The 23069-nt window shown below is 41.3% G+C and overlaps 1 long non-coding RNA gene across 1 annotated transcript in view; it reads left to right on the forward strand.

The window, feature by feature from the left end:
• Window positions 1-20948, forward strand: part of LOC143174125 (uncharacterized) — a 34601-nt gene extending 13653 nt beyond the window's left edge. Inside the window, exons 4-5 of the long non-coding RNA XR_012997912.1 lie at window positions 4332-4475; window positions 20344-20948. This is a non-coding gene — a long non-coding RNA (uncharacterized LOC143174125). The remainder of the gene's footprint in view (window positions 1-4331; window positions 4476-20343) is intronic.
• The last annotated feature ends 2121 nt before the right edge of the window (window positions 20949-23069 follow it).

Raw genomic sequence — 23069 nt, forward strand, 5'->3', positions numbered from 1 at the left:
GCTGGTCGACAGCCGGCTGAACATGAGCCGGCAGTGTGCCCAGGCGGCCAAGAAGGCCAATGGCATCCTGGCCTGTATCAGAAATAGTGTGGCCAGTAGGAGTAGGGAAGTGATCGTGCCCCTGTACTCGGCCCTGGTGAGGCCGCACCTCGAATACTGTGTTTAGTTTTGGGCCCCTCACTACAAGAAGGACATTGAGGTGCTGGAGCGTGTCCAGAGAAGGGCAACAAGGCTGGTGAGGGGTCTGGAGAACAAGTCTTATGAGGAGCGGCTGAGGGAACTGGGGTTGTTTAGCCTGGAGAAAAGGAGGCTGAGGGGAGACCTCATCGCTCTCTACAACTACCTGAAAGGAGGTTATAGCGAGGTGGGTGTTGGTCTCTTCTCCCAAGTAACTAGCGATAGGACGAGAGGAAATGGCCTCAAGTTGCGCCAGGGGAGGTTTCGATTGGATGTGAGGAAAAATTTCTTTAGTGCAAGAGTGGTTAAACATTGGAACAGGCTGCCCAGGGAAGTGGTTGAGTCCCCATCCCTGGAGGTATTTAAAAGACGAGTAGATGAGGCGCTTAGGGACATGGTTTAGTGGACATGGTGGTGTTGGGTTGACGGTTGGACTCGATGATCTTAGAGGTCTTTTCCAACCTCAGTGATTCTATGACAGGACAAGGGGGAATGGTTTTAAAGTTGCAGTTGTTGCAGTTTAACCCGGCAGGCAGCTAAACACCACACAGCTGTTCGCTCACTCCCTGCCCCCAAGTGGGATGGTGGAGAGAATTGAAAGGAGAAAAAAAAAAAGTAAAATTCGTGGGTTGAGATAAAGACAGGTTAATAGGACAGAAAAGGAAGGGAAAATAATTAAAAAAAATAATAATAACAATAAAAGAATATACAAAATAAGTGATGCACAATGCAATTGCTCACCACCCACCAGCTGATGCCCAGCCAGTTCCCGAGCAACGGTCACCCCTCCCCTGGCCAACTCTCCCCAGTTTATATACTGAGCATGACGTCACATGGTATGGAATATCCCTTTGGCCAGTTTGGGTCAGCTCTCCTGGCTGTGCCCCCTCCCAGCTTCTCGCTGGCAGGGCATAAATGGCTGAAAAGTCCTTAACTAGTGTAAGCACTACTTAGCAACAACTAAACCATCAGTGTGTTATCAACATTATTCTCATCCTAAATCCAAAACACAGCACTATACCAGCTACTAGGAAGAAAATTAACTCTATCCCAGCCAAAACCAGGACAAAAGTAAAAGAGTGTAGATTCAGACTAGATTCAAGGAAGAAATTCTTTGCACTGAGGGTGGTGAAGCACTGAAACAGGTTGCCCAGAGAAGTGGTGGATGCCCCATCCCTGGAAACATTCAAGGTCAGGTTGGACGGGGCTCTGAGCAACCTGATCTAGTTGAAGATGTCCCTGCCCACGGCAGGGGGGTTGGACTAGATGACCTTTAGAGGTCCCTTCCAACCCAAACTATTCCATGATTCTATGATATACCTATCAGTACTTTCTATGTGCTAGCTAGGTTATGGTCGATACAGTTCTTACTCCTAATGAAGCACATACAGTTCACCTTCAATAAGCAAGTAACTACTGTAGATATTTCACTTTATCCAAAGATTTCTGGGAGTCGGGGTCTTATTTTCAGGGGAGAGGGAGATAGGGAGACAAAAGCTTGCCTTCATGCTTCCTATAGTTTCCCTAGTTCACAGAAACGTAATTGGTACATTTTCTAGACTCACACATTGTAGCTTAAGCTTAAATGAATTACTGAACTTCTGTCCCGCATATATGCATTTATCTTGAGTCTGTTTTGGAAGCTATTGTAAAACAAGTCATAAGTAAGGAGGAAAATGCATTCTTGTTTTATCAGGTGATTCTGGTGTCTCAACTCAACTGGGAGATACCATTCATAGTGTCCTAAGGGGAACACACTGGTTAAAACATTTTTTTTTTTTTTTTTTTTTTTTAGCTCTTTCCTCCTTTAGGAATACTTGGGGAAGTAACTAAAGTTTGTTCCTTTAGAAGCAAAAAGGTTGGGTTTTTTAACAGTGCAGCCTGAATTTGCAGATTCTGTTTCAAACAACCAAATAAGTATAGGTAGTGGTGGAAATACTATTGTGCAGCTGAACTCAAGGGATTTTGCTGGATAACTACTTGCCTGTTATTGTCATTGGCAAGTCAGAGATAATTTCCAAAGCTGTAGTCTGGCTGAGGAGGAGTAATTGCTTTTATGTGTATTTTTCAAGCCAAAACACACACTTTGTTTTTACCAGTGTTTTTACCAACATTCAAAATTATCACAGCATTGTTGCTGAAAAAAATTATTTTTCAAAGAAAAAGTATTATGAAATAATACCTGAATACCTGAATGGCATGCAGAAAACTCTCATCAGCTGAACTCCTGACAGAATCTGGCAGAAGTTCAAAGTCTGGTTTGTCTCTAGTAATTCCATTAACATTTCAAAGGTTGATGATGTTCTGGAAATTACACAGGAGGGATTATTTTTTAAGTTAAAAATTAGTACTCTTTTTTAAGTTAAGAATTAGTACTCTAAAGCCTTGCCTGCACTAGGAATATTGCAGCTGTCTTGCAATAGGTAAATGGGCTATATCTGAGACAATAGGTTCTCTATCAGACGTTTTGCTACTTTATCTGTACTGGTATAATTAATGTAGCAGCCGTCTTTCCCCATAGTGTGAATAGAGCTGTGACAATATAGAACTGTATATATTGGTAGCTTATTTCCGCATAGAAGGAAACAACCTCAGAGGGCTGACCTAATTCCAGAAATTAGTTTTAATTATATTGCAGTTGCTATGCCTGTAGAAACTGTTTGTATTGGAGACCTTATACCGGAAGAAAGTGACTTCATTCTAGTTTATTTGCCCTTATCCATAGAGCCCCATAAAAAGTTACACCACTTCAGTTTCGTAGGTTCAATTTGCCTTTGTGGGCAAACTTGCCCTTTGCACAGACTTATCTCCATCTATGCTAGAGGATATAAACGATGAGTGTTTTGACAATAAAAATGCATCTTCCTCTCTGATATAAGCCTAATCTATTCAGTTAATACTAGAACAAGTACGGTTTACTGTGAATGTTAGAATATATCCATCTGGCTGCATGCACCAGAGCCTATAGAGCAGCTGTCCCCTCCCCACCCCCCACCCCCCAATCCTAGCTTAACTGTTGTTCAGTGTAGAACACAATGTTTAACGTACTCCATCCAAACTTTCAACTGCTGTTTTATAGATCAGTGTCTTGCTTCGCTTTTCTGCTGTGTAAATGAATCTTGTCCGGTATGTATTACCGAAGAAATTATTAAGAAAGTTGAAGTCAGAATACCAGAACTTGAATCACTTGCAAATAAGGATGAACTGCAGGCACTCATTCTATAAAGATAATGTTGAGCAGATTCAGATGATTCCCATTTTAAAGCTACAGGTGAGGGAGAGATCTTGATCCCATATTAAAAGGTGGGGAGGGGGCGTCGTGATGGGGAAAAGACTGAAAATCAGTATAACCCTTCTGCTCTAAGCCTGGGAGCAGTAAAGAAAGAACCTAGTCAGAGAGTAACTAGCAGGAACAGAAAGATCCAAAAGCCCAGGGACCTTTGACCATTCAGAGAACATTCACTAGCTTTAATTAGCTGTTCTCTGTCCTATGCTCATTGACTGTTTGTTCCACTCTCTCTCCTTCCATTCTACCTCTTTACTTCTGCTTCAATCCTGCTTACTTCATATGCTTCCCCCCACCCAATCTGCCCTCTTTACTCTGTATCTCCTTCCATTTTCTTTGCAAGCAAAAGCCACCCCCAAAACAGAACTACTGTTACGTTTACTACAATCACGCTGTTTGTGCTGTGTGTGAACTTTCCCCCCATGCTGTCTTACCTGTTTAGACTGTTGGTTTTTATATAATCGGGGACCTTTTACTGTTCTGTGTTTACACGCTGTCCAGCATAATGGAACTTCAATTTTCATTAGTCTTTAGAAGACCTTAAATATGATTAAGAACAATATTCCTTTATCCTGCTTTTTTATAAGAAATCACTTCTAGGCAAATGACTACCCTTAATGAGATGAGGTATATGGAACAGGATCTTTATCTAACAGGATAAGAGGAACTTCGCTCTTGCAGTTTTTCTGTAGGTGAACTAGTGATTTAAAAGTATAATGTTATAACTGTGGTTATATTACTGTCCAGCATAATACGATGAACATTTCAGAATGAATTTTATATTGACTGTGTTTGCATTGCGCTTGCAGTGGTTTGCAAATTGCTGGTTTGTTTTCCATGTTTTACCGCTTTTAAATTTGCTTTCTAGAAACCATTTTGGTAGGTGCAGGTTGCTTGTCAGAAATCCGTTCCGAAGGTTGAGTGCAAAGCGAGCAGGGTACCAATGATGGATATGAGTGGATAGCTTAAGGATAACAACGGATATGGCATCTTCAAAAGCAGTGGCGTTCCGGTAAGAATTTGCATGTAATTTGTTAAACAGTACGTGATAGTTCTCAGTAAAATGTGTTTGTATATCTCTCTGAAGATTTGTCTGATTATTTAATGAAAATTTCTTTTAAAATGTGAAAAGTAGGAGGATTGCTGTATATCGTGCAGTATTTTAAATTCTGAAACAGTGTACAACAACTTTAGTTTACTTAGCAGTGACTTCTTGCATATAGAAACAGTTAAAGTTATCTTTTTAGAAAAGTAAGTTATTTTAGAGAATTAGTTAGTGGCCATTTATGGCTCACTGTTTGTGAGCCTGTTTCTCTGAATATTTAGAACTGAATATTTTTTGAACTGTCTTTTAAAAAAAAAAAACAGTTTTGCACTCAAAGTATACTCAAAGAATGTTATAACTAACCTCTGGTGGCATATTTCACCACTACACATGTAACTGTTGTAACAGGCATTGCATCCAACTTTGCAGGAGATATGAAACACATAATTATTGACAAATTAATCATAGCTGGAGACTTTTAATCCTTGTATAGGTTAAAAAAAAAGTATAACAGCAGCATGCTAGATTACTGTACTAGTTCTACTTTGTTGGAAGTTTCACAGTATTTAAATAATGTACACAATTAGCAAATGCAAGTAGAAACACCAGTGGAAGTTTTACTGTAAGTACAGTATAGTAGAAGTGGTTCCTTTTACTTTAGTCTTTGAAATACCTTGGGCCAACAATTCCTTAAGCAAAAATTCTTGTTTTCACCAAAACCAATTATGTTCTTACCGATGTGTACACTGATATCTTGAAATTCACAAAGAATTTGTGCCTTTGTTTTTTCTTCCCACTCTTTGAATCCCACTGGTGGTTGGTATTGCAGTAGAACTGTTCTGATAACAGCTGGCAGTTCGTAAAGCTTCTTCTTAAAGGTCTTTTGAGGTCCTGGGTATGTATACACTATGTAGTAAATAGCAGCACAGAGATTGACTGTTCTTCTGATGAACTAGTTTCATAGCTGAGGTAGCTGTTCCAGCAGCATGCTACTTCCAGTGAAATTAAGATTTTGACAGACCTCAAGGACTCTTAATTTTCTCATGCCATGCTAAAAGCTGTGGCGGCTCAGGAGCCGATTCACAAGCAGATTAGGCATTAATTGGATGGACAATGTCTGTCAAAGGGGTGGTGGTTTATGTCTGAGAGTGGTAACAGTGTTCAGTGCACTGTGTGCCTGTCAGAGCCCTTAGCCCCGTTGAGAGGCAAGGATAAGGAGCTCAGACGTGTTGTGCTAACACAGATACCTCCTATGGGCACCTGATGAGAGCAGAAAAACTGTAGTGTATCCTGGGGAGGGAGAGGAGTACCAGCCTGGCTGACAGAATCCAGCTGCACTGTACTCAGTTCCACAGAATAGACATGCGCCATAACTTAACAGATACCTAAGGCAGCATTAATTAAAACAGAGTATCCTCACTAAGATACTGGTGAGGATATGGTGATTTGGTGAGGATTGGTGAGGAAGTATGGAGAATGCCTAGTAGATGAATTCCTGAGAAGTCTGTGGCCAGACTCCAAAGGCCTGATATAAGTGCACAAGTTAGACCTGAGAAGATTAATGTAAGCAGTCTCCCTCATTTGAAATTAGATTGGAATGGAAATGACTAATAGCGACTTCTATTTAATATCCCTTTCTGCAACACTCAGGTTTTCATTTTTACTTTCTAGGTGGGTGGGAGATAAAATCTGGCCCTCAAAGTGCTATGCACTCATTCTAGTGCCAAAATACAAACCACAAATCAGCAACTGTAATGTAAGGACATACTAGGTTCCTCTAGCTGCATTGGACAAGTATGCGTGCTAAATATATGAATATAAGCTTAGATATCTGCTTAGATATATTTATAAGTAGTTTTTTAAACTGCTGTGATTCTGTAGGCTACTGTAGTAACTTGGGATGAGGAAGTTAGGCTGCTCATAACTGTTTTTTTGCCAGGCTAATCTTTCACTCTGGTTCATTGCATGGCAGGTGTTTGGTTATTTATTTGATCTGTTTATATTTTAAACCAGCTTTTAGGGGGGGGAAAAAAGGGAGGACAGAGTTCTTCTTAGTTTTAAAACTTCTCAAATACTGAAGGATGATATCAATCAAGAAAAACCTAGTTTGCAATTTCCATGTCGTAGAGGTGTCTTATCTGTAGTTGTAGTAGTTATAAAAATCAAGGCCGGAGTGTCTTTTTCTGTTGATTTTTTCTAAGGTGACTGTACTGACTGGTATTGTTTCAAATAAAAACAGTTAAAACAAGTGATTGACTTGTAAAAGAGTTGACTGTCATTTAGTGTTTAATTCCTCTTTTGCTAAATCATTTTTGTGATAGTAACTTTATTTGTGACGCTTTAGTAGGTGGAAGCCTGAGGGAGAAACTGTTATAGTTCTTTCACAATTCATTAGTTTGTGGATGTTTCTGTTATGTTGTTTCCACTCTGAATGACTCATGTTAAATGAACATGCCAGCCTAAAAGCATGCCCTCAATATTGCAGCCCACAGTGAAACTTGATGCCATTACATATAAAAGTGTGGAAGATGCTCATACCTGTTTGAATCCTTGAGAAGTTTTGTGCACATTGGACACGTGTGCTATCAATTACTTACTCAACGTACTCTCTTTTAAAAAGCTGTGTTTTACCATGTCTGGTTGCTCTTTTTCACACCGTTGATTTGCTGAGTTTGTAGGCTACATCTGTCTTGTGAGCCTAAGTTGGAACAGAGAATCAGTGATTTTTTTGTAAAGTGGCACAGTTTCAGTGTATTCATTTCTGCACTATTTTATGAGAGACTATAGAATTATCTACTTTGCACTGCCACCTGTGTATTTTTGTAATGATTTAGACAGATTCAGAAATGCTCTTATTTGGGAAGTTGATAGCACAGATCTAATGCTCTCCATATTGTGAAAACACTAACCAGTTAGCCTCTGGTTATCTTAGCTCTCCTTGAATTTTGGCTTTCTTACCAATTTACTTTTTCCTTGTTTAATAAAAATGTCAAAGACAAAACAGATTTACCTATTGACAACATGTCACACAAATTATCACACATTACAGAAGCTTCATACTGGAACATTGCAAGAAGCAGGTCTAAAACTGGCCTGGGGTTCCAGTCCTACGTTTCTTTAGTATCTGTAATATGGTGACAGATGTGCACTCACAGCAGCAAGATGGGAGGAAGGGTTTTGAAAAGTAAGTGAAGTAAAATTTTTCCGATATTGTTTTAAATCTTTGGGATTTGATTTTTTCCCATGTGCTATATAGTAGTATTAACTATAATAGTGGGGGGAAGGTGTTTTAAGATTTGGTTTTATTTCTCATTACCCTACTCTGATTTTGATTGGCAATAAATTAACTGAATTTCCCCAAGTCGAGTCTGTTTTGCCTGTGACAGTAATTGGTGAGCAATCTTCCTGTCCTTATCTCGACGCACAAGCCTTTCATCGTATTTTTCTCCCCCTGTCCAGTTGAGGAGGGGGAGTGATAGAGCAGCTTTGGTGGGCACCTGGTGTCCAGCCAGGGTTAACACACCAGAGTCCCCGTTGATTTGTATATGGAAAATACATACATAGCTCTAGAATTTTTGTTCTCTGGATGACAGACCCGTGGTTTTGATAAGAGTAAGACAGATTGCTGAGATAGAATAGATACAACATCATGAGTCAGGTAGTTTGGCTTTTAAATAATGGTCCTGTTCTATCATGCATAATATGTAGCGGAGGAGTTTACGCCAAAGTGAAGAGATACATTCATATTAGAGTGGTCTTCCCATAAATTTTTCACTTTACACTTCTCATGGCTGTACACTGGGTGTGAGTCTTTCTGTCTCTGTCCCTATTCCTTTTCAAGAGGAGGTTGCTGATGCTCACCTAACTCTGCTCCCACTGATGTGCAGCTGGTCTGTCCATCCTTTGCCTGGTTTGGGCTGCAAGACTATAGACACATGAATGAAAACTACGAGTAACTATTAACAAAATTGATCACAGTTTCCATAGGCAACACTGGAAGGCAATGAAAGTAGCCATTTCGATCCTGTTCCTAATTCTAGCACCCCAGACCAAGTCATCTCAGGTCACTTAAGGATGTCTCACTAAAAGAGTATAAAAGGTATAAAAATGTAGCAGAATACCACTGTTTCATCTTCAGTCGGTGTTGAAGTATAGGCAAGGAGAGGAAGGAGGTAGCAAAGTGAAAATACATCAGAAATTGCCGCTCTGGCCAGGCTGATGTGTTTGAGAGAATGGCGTGTAGATGCAGAGGGCAGTATCTCTGCCTTCCTGTAAGGCTGCATTTGCTTTTAACAAACCTAAGTAGCAACAGCAAGCCAGAAACTGGACATGCTGGAGTATTCCACACCTACAGGTGTAAAAGGTGCCTCACCCAGGTCGCTCTTCCTGCAGTTTTATTTGTTTCAGAGGCTTTGGCTTGTCAAGATCCTTCCTTCGTTTGCCAGAAGACTTCCTGGAATCTTACCAGTGTACGCTACAGCACGTACAGTTTTAGTCCTGCTCTCACTTTCCCACCTGTTTCAGAGCATTTTTTCCTTCCCTGTTTTTTTCATTTTTTCACCATCCTGCGTGATGAAGATGCACAGCTCTAGGGTCAAGTTTAGGGGATGAGTTTTGAGGATCTAATCGGGGTTTCTTATAAGCGTAGACAGGTTTGATGTCAGGTGCTGAAGGTACTGACCTTTTCCTTTTCCTGTCGAATCCTTTAGTCCCTTTCTGCTGGGGCGGTGGTTTCACCCGTGGCTGCGCACAGCTCTGCCAGTCACCCAGCACACGGGGGTGTTGCACACGAGTACGTTCAGGCGGCCTTAGGTTCTCCTCCGTGGGATCGATGCTCGAGTCAAACGTTGCCTTGGGCCAGCCGGCAGCGCGATCGGAGAACTGTCTCCCTTAGGATGATCGGGGCATCGCCTCGGTGACTCCAGCCAGCGGAGGGAGGCAGCTGCAGCAGCGCCGGCCGGGCCCGCAGCACGGCGGGGCAGGAGGCGAGAGGCCCCTGCCCGGCCTCGGCCGCCCGCGGGCTCGGCGGCATTAGGACCCGGGCGGCTCCTCCCCGCCCGGCCTCGCGGGGAGGCGCAGCCGCCCGGAGCCAGCCGGGGCCGCAGCTGGTGGGGCCGCGGCAGCGCGCGGACCTTTGCCCGCCGCGCCAGCTGCTGCCTGCGGGGCGGGCGGCGCGCCCGCTCCCCATTGGCTGCCCGCCGCCGCCCTGCCCGCGCGCCGCGCGGTGCGCCCCGCCCGCGTGGGCTCCGCCGCGGCGTTCGCGCGGCTGCCGGCCCGCTCGTGGCTGCCCTCCCCCTCCCTCCCCCCCCCCCCCCGCCCCGGACGGGCCCTCGCCAGCTCCGCAGCCGGGGCGACCTTTGTCGCCGTGATAAGTCCTCCGCGCCTCTGCCTCCTGTCTTCCTCCCCCGCGTCCCTCGGGTCCGCTCAGGCGGCAGGCTCGCTGGTGCTGCTGTGGCTTTCCGTGCTGCCTGGTACTGGGTTAGCCTTCCTCCGTGCTGCAGTCTGGTTCAGCTGGAAGCTTTTCAGACCTAGAGCTGTCTTTTACTGTGTGTTTGAACTGTGCTTTCAACAAGTGGGCTTGTGTTTGGGATGCCCTTGTACGACTGTAATACTTCTACTAACATCGTAGTTGCACATTGTTCTAACGCAGGTGAGAGCGCGCTGTGAGTTGTTTGGTGCTGGGAAGGTGGCTTCCTATGTAATTCTGGGCCATATACTAGAATGGAGACACGCTCCTGCCTGGAGCTTTTGTGTACCTTGGGAAAAGATGCGTAAATAATTGCAGATGAAAGCATTTAAAATAACAAGAAATGTTTTGTTCATTTCAGGAAAATAGCTTGCACAACACACAGACCAAACAATAAGTACAATCTGAAAGTTTACCATGTGAGTTGAAGTAATTTTATTGCTTTGTTTATGTCAGTTTTCTTTTGTGCATATATAGTGTAAATGTAGATCTTCCTTTAATGGATATACAGTGGATTGTGGCAAATGTTCATGTTAAAAAATATGCTTTGGCTAATATTAAAGTGTCTTCTGCTTAATGCCTACGTGATATTCACACTACAAGACAGGTGTTCTGCTCTTACGGCAACTACTGTGTATCCTGCTGAACTTTTTGCAGTTTAATATTTAAAACAAGACGTTAGGAATAAAAGAGTTGTGATCATTAAATTAGAATTAAAGTGGAGCAGAAGCTGATATATTATCTGACTCTTGGCTTCTGTAGTGCCTGTCACAAAGTAATGGCTCTCTTAAACTGTACATTAATCATCAACGAGAAATTCAGAAGTGTCTGTTTCAGTCCAAAAACTTTTACTACCAAATAAATAGCTTTCATACTATTGGAATGAGCAAAGAAATATCTTTAACAAGAAATTCCTTCACATCTAAATGAAGTTAGTTTACACCTTCTCCCCCATGAGTTTAGTTTACTGCAATTGCCCACCCTCTACTTAAGAGGAAAAAAGTACATGAGGCAACTTTGCAGGTAAACGTACAGTGACGTATATTTCCAGTTATATATATTCAGTACATATTTTCAAGCATATGATAGGTTTAGAAAAGCAAAATATCTCATTTCTTTTAGAAAGTGATCAATATTTGTCAATGGTGTGTGTTACTAAAATGATCACAGGCAAAAGCTATACAACTAAAAGGTAGATCCGGCAAGTGACAATTCTTTTACTCAAAAATTCACAGCCTGTGTCATCTGCAAAACAGAGCAAGTTAAACAAAGGGAATAAATTTTATGTTCCGATTTCCTGGTGGTGAATGGTCTGCTGCTTCTGGAACATAGATGAAAGGTGTGTTGCCTTTTGGATTCAGAAATTCAGAAATACTGCCGTTCTGCAACCTGTTGGCTTGCTTTTATGCCAGACAGCTTTTCTGTCATTGCAGACAGTAAGGTCTTCTCAGGCCCACAGTTCTACATCGGCTGAAATTTCCATCTCTAACAGAACCAGGACCCTTGCCTACGTTCAAGTGCCACTGCACAAAGTTTATGTAGCTACTGAAATTTCTCAGTTTTTCTTGTCCTGGTACTAGCTGCATTCTCTCTCCAAGAAAGAATTCCCAGGCGATATTTTTGGTTCTTTGTGCTGTCTGTATTATTGACCTTTCGAGTCTTCATCCGTACCCTCTATTGTACTGCCTGTTGCTTCAACCATTTATTTCTGCTTTCTGTTTACCTGACCCAGCCACTGACTAAACCATGAAGCCCCATCCTTGCGTTGGCAGTGCTGGCAGCCTCTCCTTCCTGTTCCCCCACTATCCTCCACCCCCAGACATTATTATATTCTCTTTACCTTCCCAGACACAGTGGAAAAAACTCAAATAAAATATACGAAGCCCATTCCTTATGCTCTCTTTCATTTTTTTCCCTTGCCTATCTTAATAAAATGAAGACTCTTTGCTCTTTGAGAAAGAATTCTAATTTTCTGTATGTCTTTGTAATGACTAATACAATGGGGTAATGTGTTTTCTAGTATGTGCTGTAACAATATGCATTTCCAACTAAAACAGGATGATCTAATTAAGATAACCAAGCAGTATAGTGGTGGCATACTACAGAATTAGTACTTAAGCTATTTCTAGCTCCCCTGTTTGTGGGTGATCAGTAAGTAGTCACATTTTGGGTGCTTTTTAGCAAGATCTGTGATGAGAATCCTTGTTAAAACAATCCTTTAAAAAAAAAAAAATTGGTAAGGGGAAAAATGTTCAATTTCAGGCCTTTGAAAAATAAACAAACTTCTAAGAAACTGGCTGTGATTGGAAATCAGGAAAAATACATTTTAGGTTGAACCTGCAGTGATGGAGAAAATGAGTTTATAATCATGCTGATTTTTGTTTTTCATGTATTTGCCTTTATTGCTTACATAAGAGCTTAAAGTGTCCAAACTTTAGTTGTTTCAAAATCTTCTATCACTATACTGTTGTTAAGGAGCTATTAGTAGCAGTTAATGCAAACTGTAGGAAAAGTTAGTGTGAGATTGTGAATAAAAGTTCAATAATGAAATCAAGTTGCTATTCCTTTTTTTTAATTGATATTTTTACATAGGAGTTATCATATTGGCTTAAACCGTAATACAGTTTCCTGTTTCACTAGTAAATACATCCTGATGCTTCAGTTGATGTTAACTCCAAATAAGTTTCTTCCCGATTTCTTCATGTAGTAACTGGTTTGATCTATACTAGTGTTGATAGGGGCATTGTATTTACATTAATAACTGAATTTCTTTGATAATCGATATGAATAAATTACGATGTGAAAAACATTTCTTCTGATCAGTTTTGGATTTTCCACACTTCAGATGTTTCTCAGTATTTTTTTCTTGCGTTATAAGATAGCAAGCATAGAAATGTCTGATCAGAGCATTTATTATTTTTTATGTCCGCTCATAACACTCTTGATTTTAAACTTGCCAGTTTCTCTTCATATGATATTTTCAATGCTTATCATTGTTCACATTTGAACTCTTCCCAGTTCTTTAGTATCCTTTGGGAGAAGGGGTGACCTGTACCTTATGTGTTGGGTTTTTTTCTGGTAAGGTCACAGCATTGATTTTTATAATCCTATTACACTGGCTTTCTTCTAATTCTCTTCCATTGTTTAAGCAGCCTGTTTTATTATTTTTATTTTGAGTGTAGCGGCATATTGAGCAGAGATTTTCACTAAACCGCTGAAGTGGTTCCCTAGTTCCCTCCTGAGGCCAAGGCATCTGGTGTTCTTTCCTGTTACGGCATAACTGATCTAATGAACAACTTCCATTAAACAGAGGCAGTCCTACCACCTCCGTTGCACCTGACACTGGCGTTCATCTGCCCCAGTGATCCAGTTCATGGAACTACACTGCTAAAAAAACCAATCCTTGTCTTACCAATACAGGGTTGATTTTTCTCTTGGTTTGCTCCCTGAGCAGGCTTACCAGTGATGGCTGCTGCTGTTGTTGCAAAGGAAGGAGGAGGTAGAAGTATGGAATTATCCTTTCTGCAGCCATCTGCATCAGATCAGTTTAACTAACGTAACACTATGCAGAGAGTTACAATAGAAGTATGTTGTGGTTTAACCTCAGCCGGCAACTAAGCACCACACAGCCACTCGCTCACTCCCCCCCAGTGGGATGGGGGAGAGAATTGGAAGGGTAAAAGTGAGACAACTCGTGGGTTGAGATAAAGACAGTTTAATAGATAAAGCCAAAGCTGCGCACGCAAGCAAAGCAAAAAAGGAATTCATGCACTACTTCCCATCGGTAGGCAGGTGTGCAGCCATCTCCAGGAAAGCAGGGCTCCATCACGTGTAATGGGTACTCGGGAAGACAAACGCCATCACTCCGAACATCCCCGCCTTCCTCCTTCTTCCCCCAGCTTTATGTACTGAGCATGACATCACATGGCATGGGATATCCCTGTGGCCAGTTTGGGTCAGCTGTCCTGACTCTGCCCCCTCCCAGCTTCATGTGCACCTCCAGCCTTCTCAGTCAGTAGAGCATGGGAAGCTGAAAAGTCCTTGGCTAGTGTAAGCATTACCTAGCAACAGCTAAAACATCGGTGTGTTATCAACATTGTTCTCACCCTAAATCCAAAACACAGCACTGTACCAGCTACTGGCAAGGAAATTAACTCTATCCCTGCCGAAACCAGGACAAAGTATTAGGATTGGTATAAATGCAGGGTGGATGGAAATGTGCGTGTAAGCATAAGGAGAAAAAATGAAACAAAGAGTTAAAGAAATGGCCTGTACTGATAACGAAGGACACTGTTTCCAGGACACCATTCCCAGCAGTATCTGTGTGCCACAGCACAGATGACTTGCCAGCAGAAGACCTTGCATCCTAACAGCAGGAGGATGGGAACAAGCCTGTAGTATATCACACACGCTGTTCTTTTTCCTGTTAGCTGAACAGGAGAAGAGACTGCAGGTATACATTTCAGACCTGTATTCCAAACGAGGAAAACCAGACAATGGGTAGCAATATGGCCTAAGATTTATGGAAGGCGAGGTAAGCAAGATCCTGAGGCAAAGGACTATCTTGTCACCGCTGATGAGCTGCTCAAAAACCTAATTTTTTATTGCTAATTAAGAACAAGTCCTGAAATGGGGTGAGGACTTAATAGCTGATGGCCCTTGTCCTCTCTTTTGCACATAAGTTATCCTGGCCAGACCATTTGGACAGATCAGTCTTGGAGCTTGTGAGTAAGTGAGCATGAGAGTGTGAGTGAATTAAATCTATGGGAGAATACATGTCAGTGGGTAACATAAACTTACCTGGCGATTTTGTAGGTAACTGTTAGCTTCCCCTTGCCTAACGTATTGAGTTTTATTACACTAAGTTCCCTACAGTTGCACCTTTAATTTGAAACCTCATAAAACACAGACTGTTTCCTATTGGGTTTATTTTAGTATTTGTTGTCTATCATCATTTAAACTTGATCTGGCATTTTTGGGGCCCACTTACTCATTTTGGTTAGATTAACAGTTTTCCATGATTCCGAGTAACCTAAATAACTGCAGATTTTATACCATGGTGCTCAGTCACTCCAGTTTCTGGATGATTAACAACTATACCATAATATAGGACCAAATCCATTCTTTTGAGACACTTTGCAGTTAACTCTTTGCCATTAATGAAATTTATTACAATTAAATCGATCATTTAATCCAATATTTTGCCTTGTTTATTCTCATCAGGTTTTGATCTGTGACTGTCTGTGTCTTAGGGTTTTTTGTTTGTTTGCTTCAGGAGGAATTCTTCTCTTACTTTGGGCTTTGAAAGAACTTCTTTTCTGTTATCTGGATTAATAGATCCAGAGCAAGAACTAGATCATCAGCAGTAGCAGTTGTTCTATTCTGTTTCTTTTGTACATGATGCCTGGTATGACTTTTGCTTATTGTTTGTACTAGGATTAGATTTCCAAATTTGTGTGAGACTCCTATTTGATTCAAATAACTTCTTGAAGCTCATTGTTTCTTCATAATGTTTTATTATCTTTTTCCCAGCAATAAGCATGTTTTTGGAGACTCAGATTTTCTTAGCATGTAAGATATATCTAGGAGTTTTGCTTCCTTATTTTGGGCTTTAGGGACCTTCTTCATGTTACTGAAATCTCCTTTTTAATAGGGTGTATTTAAAGTTCAATAAGTTTAACAGGGAGAAGCATGTGTTGTGGGCCATGAACTCTTTGCATATATGAAGGGGCTCCTTATATTTCTTACTTTTACCTTACCAGTCCTACATTTTACCATTTTCTCACCGATTGTTTCAGAAAATAGCTTATGACATCTGTCACACATATGACAAGGGTTTCCATGGTTTGTTTCTCCCACCCTGCTTCCTCTGCCAAAAATTCTACATGCATCCTGGATCCACATATACCTTCCCATCACTCTTACTCTCCCTTCTCTTTCACTGTGTTGAATCATCTTGAGGATTTGCCCATCATTCAGACTGGGGAGAAAACCAACTGGTGCCAGCCGTGAACACATTCCAGCTCTTTGTTACAGCATTAAGGAATTTAGAAAATAACAAAGTTAAAGTTGATGCATAGCTGTGCATCTTCTACCTGGCACGTGTACATATTTCTATGACAATTACATGATCGGATACTGTTAAATAAAATACTGTATAGTGTTGTAAGACTGTTTTTGCATTATTGTAAAATAGTGTTATTTGGGCATTGAAGTTCCTGTGATGCTAGGCACCACGCAAACATGGGCTGAAAAGATTATCTGCAATTCTAAATGTTTGCAATGTAAATATAATACAGTTGAAAAGAGAAAATATGCACAGATGAGAAGGGAAATACTAGGAGTTGAGGGGGAACATTCATACTTCAGGCATCCAATTCATGTATCTAAATCAAAAGACTGATCTCCCTAGGCCATTTCCACAGCTTATCCAGAGACTCCTTCAGAGGACAGTTTGGAATACTGTAGGAGTTCCTTCATCATAAATCGCTCTCAACAGCAGCCTCTCTCCATTTACTGTATAGGAGGATCCGTCTCCTACGTCCCACACTTGCCTAGTTTAGATACTTAAAATTAGGTGGTGTGTATCACACTTGTGGTGTGTGTACCTTTATCACACATTTTGCTCATAGGGCCTATAGGGGCATCTTAGTAAGCTGAATTTCAGAGAAGGCTTTAAAGAAGGGCAATGAAGTATGTTTTCAAACATTTAAGGGAGTTTCCCTAAAATGTAAGGTGTAAAACAGGAAAAGGCATAAGAGGTTTGTTTGAAAATATAACGTGGGTGAGAGAGCATCTGGAAGCTGGACACTGAATGACAGGTGGGAGTTATGAAGGGAAGAGATACAAGAAGCATCTCTGATTTTTTTTTCCCCAGTAAAAAGTGGGAGGGGGTTGAAAGTTTTTTAGCCAAACACAAAATAATAAACAAATCGGACAGTGTGATCTAACAGTCTTTTCAGCTTTGTTTGATGAAAATTGGCCTAGCTTCAAATGCGAGCAAACCACAGCTGGCTTCCTGACGGTGGTTAAGGAACAATAGGTGCGGTGGTGATAAGTGAGGAAGGGCCTTGAAAGCGAAGGCAAGTAACAGATATTAGAGGAGAAATCAGGGAGAGCTGTGGAGACAGTGACGTGTTCTGCAAGTGATCGGCTAGGAAAAGGGTCTTCGCAGCAGTTTTCTGAATGGATGAGAGTGAGATTAGGCTGCATTTCTCAAAAGGAGAGAGAAAAATGTTGCTGAATCAAAATGCAATGATTATGATGATGACCTGATTGAATTCTTCAGTGCAAGAATTAAGAAAAATACCTTCCTGGAAATGTTGCACTGAAAGTATCTGCAAATTATGAATAAGAATCCTAGGATTTGGAGTAAATTTGGGATCTAAGGTGATGCTAGAGTTATGTGTCTGAGCAACAGGCAGGATGGTGGTGTAGCTGTGCAGCTTTGTGTCTGTCACCGGCAATTAAGTCATTCATATGAAAACCTTAAAGATCTGTCCTCAAATATTGTTGTAGTGTTTATTATTTGGAGTTCTTCACTCCTACGATTGCTTCCCACGTAATATTGTTTAGAATATTTCCCCACCTGCCACCAAGGACTAGATGTTAATTGTTCAGTTTGATTTGTTATGTCGCAGTGGGGTGGCTAGCATGAAAAGGTGTGTTTTGCATTTGCTGGGGAGGCACTGATATTTTAATTTGGTTTATAGTAATAATAAACACCGGGTACAGTAATTTCTTTACAATTAAATGATTAAGTCAAGTCTTCTAATAACTATACTCTGTAGTAGTTCAGTAATAAAATTAATTGATTCAGTTCCTTATTCTGGTCCTGCCTGATGATGTAAGAATTCTCCCTAGCAGGAGGAAGCTTTCAGTTTGCTTGAGGCTTTTCTAGCCAGGTCCTGTACCAGCCACAGTCATCCTTTCCTTCCCCCTTCAGCATGTCCCAGAACTCACAGGTTGAGAAGGGGGACTGGAGAAAGGGCAGAGGAAATAACATCTGCTCTTGGCTAATTTTCCACTGGCGTATAGTCGTATGGGCATGGTAGCAAACAGGTGTGAATTAGAATTGTTTCTAGGCTTTTCTCACTTAAATCAGAGATGAGGCAACTTTAGTATCAGGGAGGTATAACCCGAATCAAAAAACCAAACAGCTTTTTATTTTCTTTCTTGTTATTTTTATAATAGATACTTTTCTACCAGGTGTGGAAATATAAACCGTTAATGCATTTTTGCAAGAGGAAGAAGAAAGATTGTCTTAGGTGTCTAGTAGTTAGGTGTCTAGATTAAAATATTAAAGTATGTAGTATGCTCGGGGAAGAGAAATTTTAAAATTGCCTTTACTCAGAAATACAACTCTTTGGAAAGGAATTTGATATTAATTGCCCTTCATTAGTTTCAGGTTATTCAGAGAAAAAGCAGTGATGGTCAGGTAAGGCAGTAAATGACCTTTTGCTTGCTAAAAATTAGTGAATTCGTAAATTCGTGAGCAAGCGCACTTCATGGCATCCCAGACATCTGCGGGATCCCGGCAGCTGGATGCTCACAGCCGGTGGGGAGACGAGGTGGGAGGTCAGGCGTCCCTCTGCTCCCTGCTGGCACACTCGGCTCTGCGGCTGGGACCTCCGCCTGCACGCAGCGAGGCAGAGCCCTGCTGGGATGCACTTTCTCCCCCCGCCCCAGTGTGCTTACTGAGCGGCAGCCAGGTTTTAGTCTGTAACTTCTTGAGGTAAAATAGCCAAAATACGACACTATATTCTAAGTGCGGTGTTACAGGTTCTTTATCATGTACCAGTTTCTGACATGCATGTGGTATACAAGTGGGAATTCAACATTAAAATGGAAATAAAGATTTTTATGTCTATCTGAGCTAACACCAACACTAAGAAGATAAAACCATTACCTTCTCCCACAAATTTTGGAAATCACATCTGTCTTGCATAACTATGAGTTTCCTCATATATAAGTAGTCTGAGTAAAGTCAGTGTCACATCTTGGCAAAAAGGGCGTCTTAATGTCCATGTGCATAGTGAACAGAAAACTTTTTATATAGTATTTTTTTTCCACCTAGAAATAATGACAATTTGAGTCCTTACCTCTCTGTCAGTGCTATAAACAAATCTGTATCTCTTTCAGTGAATTTCAGATGTTCATGTCCTCACTTACCTTGGAATAATTTTTAAACTTATTAATTTATTTCATATAAAGAATCTTGCTGCATCTTAAGCCGTCAAGTAGGAGAAGTAAAAATAATCAGAGATAGTTGATTCTCCTGAACTTTTTTTTTGGGGGGGGGGAGGGGAGCAGAAAGTGTGTTTATATTGATTTGTCTGGTTACACGCTAATCTCTGAAGGCATAACTCTACTATAGTAAAGGGAAGAACAGTATCGTACTCCTGGACAACCTCATACTGTCTTTGGTCTGGCTATGTCAAAGAGGTAGTACCGGTGAAGGTGTAAGGTGCAGTGACGGAAAAGGAAGGTGCAAGGTGCAGCAGAAGGCACGGACCCCTTCCTGGGGTGGGTGATAAGTGCTGCTGCTGAAGTTCAGATGACACGATACTCCATGGTGTAGCCCGTGGCTCTGTGTGCTTGTTCTGCCATAAACCTGATATTCCTGTAGTGTCTTCACTGCTGCTGTTGCGCATTCCTGTTGTATTAAAGCCTGTATTTCAGTAGACAAACCTCCTTACAAAGTAGACTTTTTTTGAGACAGTACATTTTCTCATTAGCAATTGTGTATGATACTAGGTGTGTGCTACTGTGAGCTTTTATTAGTATGTTAGGGAGAAACATCAGCGTAAAAAGTGACTTCATCTAACACACTGCTAAGCTAGAACTTCTCTCAACCTTCAGATGGGCATAACAGTGAATGTTTTTATAGAAATAATATTACTTTCTGTCAGTTTTACAGTGTTTTAAAATATGGTAAGGTTATCTCATTTTAGTTTTTGCTACCATGTTACTAAGAGGCTAAAAATCTACATGTCTAGAAATGAAGAGTTGATGAAGATAAAAACATCACCTTTATTGATTTTAGACCACTCTCTTTTACTTAAAATAATAAAACAAATTATATATAAATACGAAAAAGCAGCGGCACGCAGGAGGTGAGCAAACGCACTGCAGGTACTCGTGTTTGCCTGAAGGGGAATATGCTGTGATCAATTAATGCTGTATAAACCTCTTGATGTAAGATATCACTGTAGCCTTTCCTGTAGCTGCAGCGTTTTGTGGTAAAAATGTAAATCTTATAATGGTCTAGACACTCAGATTATTTTTCTGGGACTAGTTTTGTGTCTCTTTAATTAGAGTTGTGCACTATGGTTCCTGATTTCATCCTTTTTCTGTTTACATATTTAGGCCCTAATCCTGCCACTGGATTTGTTCAAATGGACCTCGATAGCCATGGGGCCTGACTGACTTAGTGGGACTCTGGATGAATGCAAGTTTCTACTCTGAAGATCTGATTGTAGGCCTGAACCTAAATTTCTATTTTATTCCCCTGTCTATTTGCTTCTAATTCATGAAAATTATCCTACAAAACGGTATTGTCTTTGAGTCTCACACACATCTACTTTAGTAGCATTCAGACACCATGTGCTTGGGATGTTGTCAGACATCATTAAAATATTTCTGTTGTCATGTGCCAAAACCTCCTGATTGCCGTGATCGTTGTGTTACATTTTTACATTCAATGGCTTCCTACCTAAAATGGAGGAGATCATCACCTGTGTTTTCAGTCATTGTGGTATTTCTCCTAACTCCGATTCTGAAGTCAGAGTAACTGTTGGAACTCTATTCAGGTCGTTTTTAAAGATGTTGGTAGATTTGTTTTTTATTTGTTTGACATGAAGTACATCTATTTTATTTTATTTTTCAATGTGCTATTTTCTTAGTAGCCTACTGTTACTGAAAGCTTTCAATATGATGATACACTGTGATGTAGACCAATAAAATAAGTAGGAAAAGGCATTAAATTTTACTAGCTCTCCTGTTGCTTTTCTATTTCTGTGATTGTGGTTACATGACATGCTATACAGCTGAGAATGAGGATATTTTTATTTTTGTGAACCAGAGAATATCTTTTGTTTACACTGAGTGCTGTTCCCTGTCCTATTCCATATGACTATGTGGCAGTTTCACTGAGTACTAAAGTTAAATAGCCCTGATAGAAGCTGGAAAGGACTTTGTGAAATCACATTAAAAATAGAGTTTGAGGGGAAAAATGGATATGCTCCATCTCTGTGCGTGTTAGTATTTATATTGTATAGACTTTTTAAAGCAAGTATGTAGCAATATAGGATAATTAACGGATGAAAAGATCCAAAACTTTCTCTGTATATAGAGAATCAGAAATACCTTCATTTTTTTCCTTTGTAGGCTTATTACAATGATATCTAAGAGCTTCACAGTATTTGATTAATTTTTGCGTATTCCCAGAACAGCAGAAAAGCACCGTTGTCCTGTTTGACCAAGGAGAAAACCAAGCCACTCGTTCAGTCAGTAGTAAAGTCGATGATATTAATTGGGTTCTCCTGCCTTTTAACCTTGTGCTTCCAGCTCCATTTCTCCCTCAAAAGCCAAAGCTTCCATTATAATCAGCTGCTTTGCATTTCTACGTAAAAGGCCCAAGGTGTTTTGGTTTGGACTCCCAGAAAATGAGGAAGACAAGGTTGGTGGCCATCTGCCAAGGTGCTTGGTTCGACTCGCTCTACATTCACAGAGGCCGATGGCGAAGGCAGAGGCAGAACTGAGTGTTCCTGTGTGGCATTCAACTGCCTTAACCGCATGCCCATTGCTCTCTTCCTGTAGTTGTCTGTCTTGTTCTCTGCACAACTTCTAGAGCAAGCACATATACCAACCTATAAATAATCTAATTTGATACACAACCCTGATTCATTTCCTGAGCAGCGTGTGTCCTGCACACACAGGGCAGCCGCGGTCCTGTGGAAAAGTTTAGCAGAGTGCATGAGGCCAAATATTAAGACTATTAAGTATTTAAACTTTGCAATGAAATAACATTCTTTTAATGTAGCTTATTATAGCTATAGCTTGGAGAATTTTTAACAAGGAACAAGAAAAAATGAGTGCTTTTAGATCTGGTTGTAACCATTTCCCTGTCTGGCATCTGAACGTGAATATTCAGCTCAGTGAAATACAGAACACCAGCCGGTAGGAGGAGGCTGGCCACCGCTAGGGAGGAAGGGAGGGAAGAAGGCTGGGTAGTAAATGCCATGGGTATACCCAGTTTACCTTCAGTCTCAGGGACCATTTGTGGAGAGTTTACCCTAGCTTTTGTTTTCCTTTCAGCATTCCTAGCCCAAGAAATGAGCTCCTCCGGAGTTTCTCAGTGCAATATATGTTAGAATCATAGAATCATAGGATAGTTTGGGTTGAAAGGGACCTCTAAAGGTCATCTAGTCCAACCCCCCTGCCGTGGACAGGGACATCTTCAACTAGATCAGGTTGCTCAGAGCCCCGTCCAACCTGACCTTGAATGTTTCCAGGGATGGGGCATCCACCACCTCTCTGGGCAACCTGTGCCAGTGCTTCACCACCCTCAGCGTAAGAAATGTCTTCCTTATATCTAGTCTAAATCTACCCCCCTTTAGTTTAAAGCCAGTCCCCCTTGTCCTGTTGCAACAGGCCCTGCTAAAAAGTTTGCTGCCATCTTTTTTATAAGCCCCCTTTAAGTACTGATAGGCTGCAAGAAGGTCTCCCCGAAGCCTTCTCTTCTCCAGGCTGAACAACCCCAACTCTCTCAGCCTTTCTTCATAGGAGAGGGGTTCCATCCCCCTGATCATTTTCGTGGCCCTCTTCTGAACCTGCTCCAACAGGTCCGTGTCTTTCTTATGCTGAGGGCTCCAGAGCTGGACGCAGTACTCCAGGTGGGGTCTCACCAGAGCAGAGGAGAGGGGCAGAATCCCCTCCCTCAACCTGCTGGCCACGCTTCTTTTGATGCAGCCCAGGATACGATTGGCCTTCTGGGCTGCGAGCGCACATTGCTGGCTCATGTCCAGCTTTTCATCCACCAGTACCCCAAGTCCTTCTCGGCAGGGCTGCTCTCAATCCCTTCATCCCCCAGC

Source organism: Aptenodytes patagonicus, chromosome 1 (genome assembly GCF_965638725.1).
Source record: "Aptenodytes patagonicus chromosome 1, bAptPat1.pri.cur, whole genome shotgun sequence".
Lineage (NCBI taxonomy): Eukaryota > Metazoa > Chordata > Aves > Sphenisciformes > Spheniscidae > Aptenodytes > Aptenodytes patagonicus.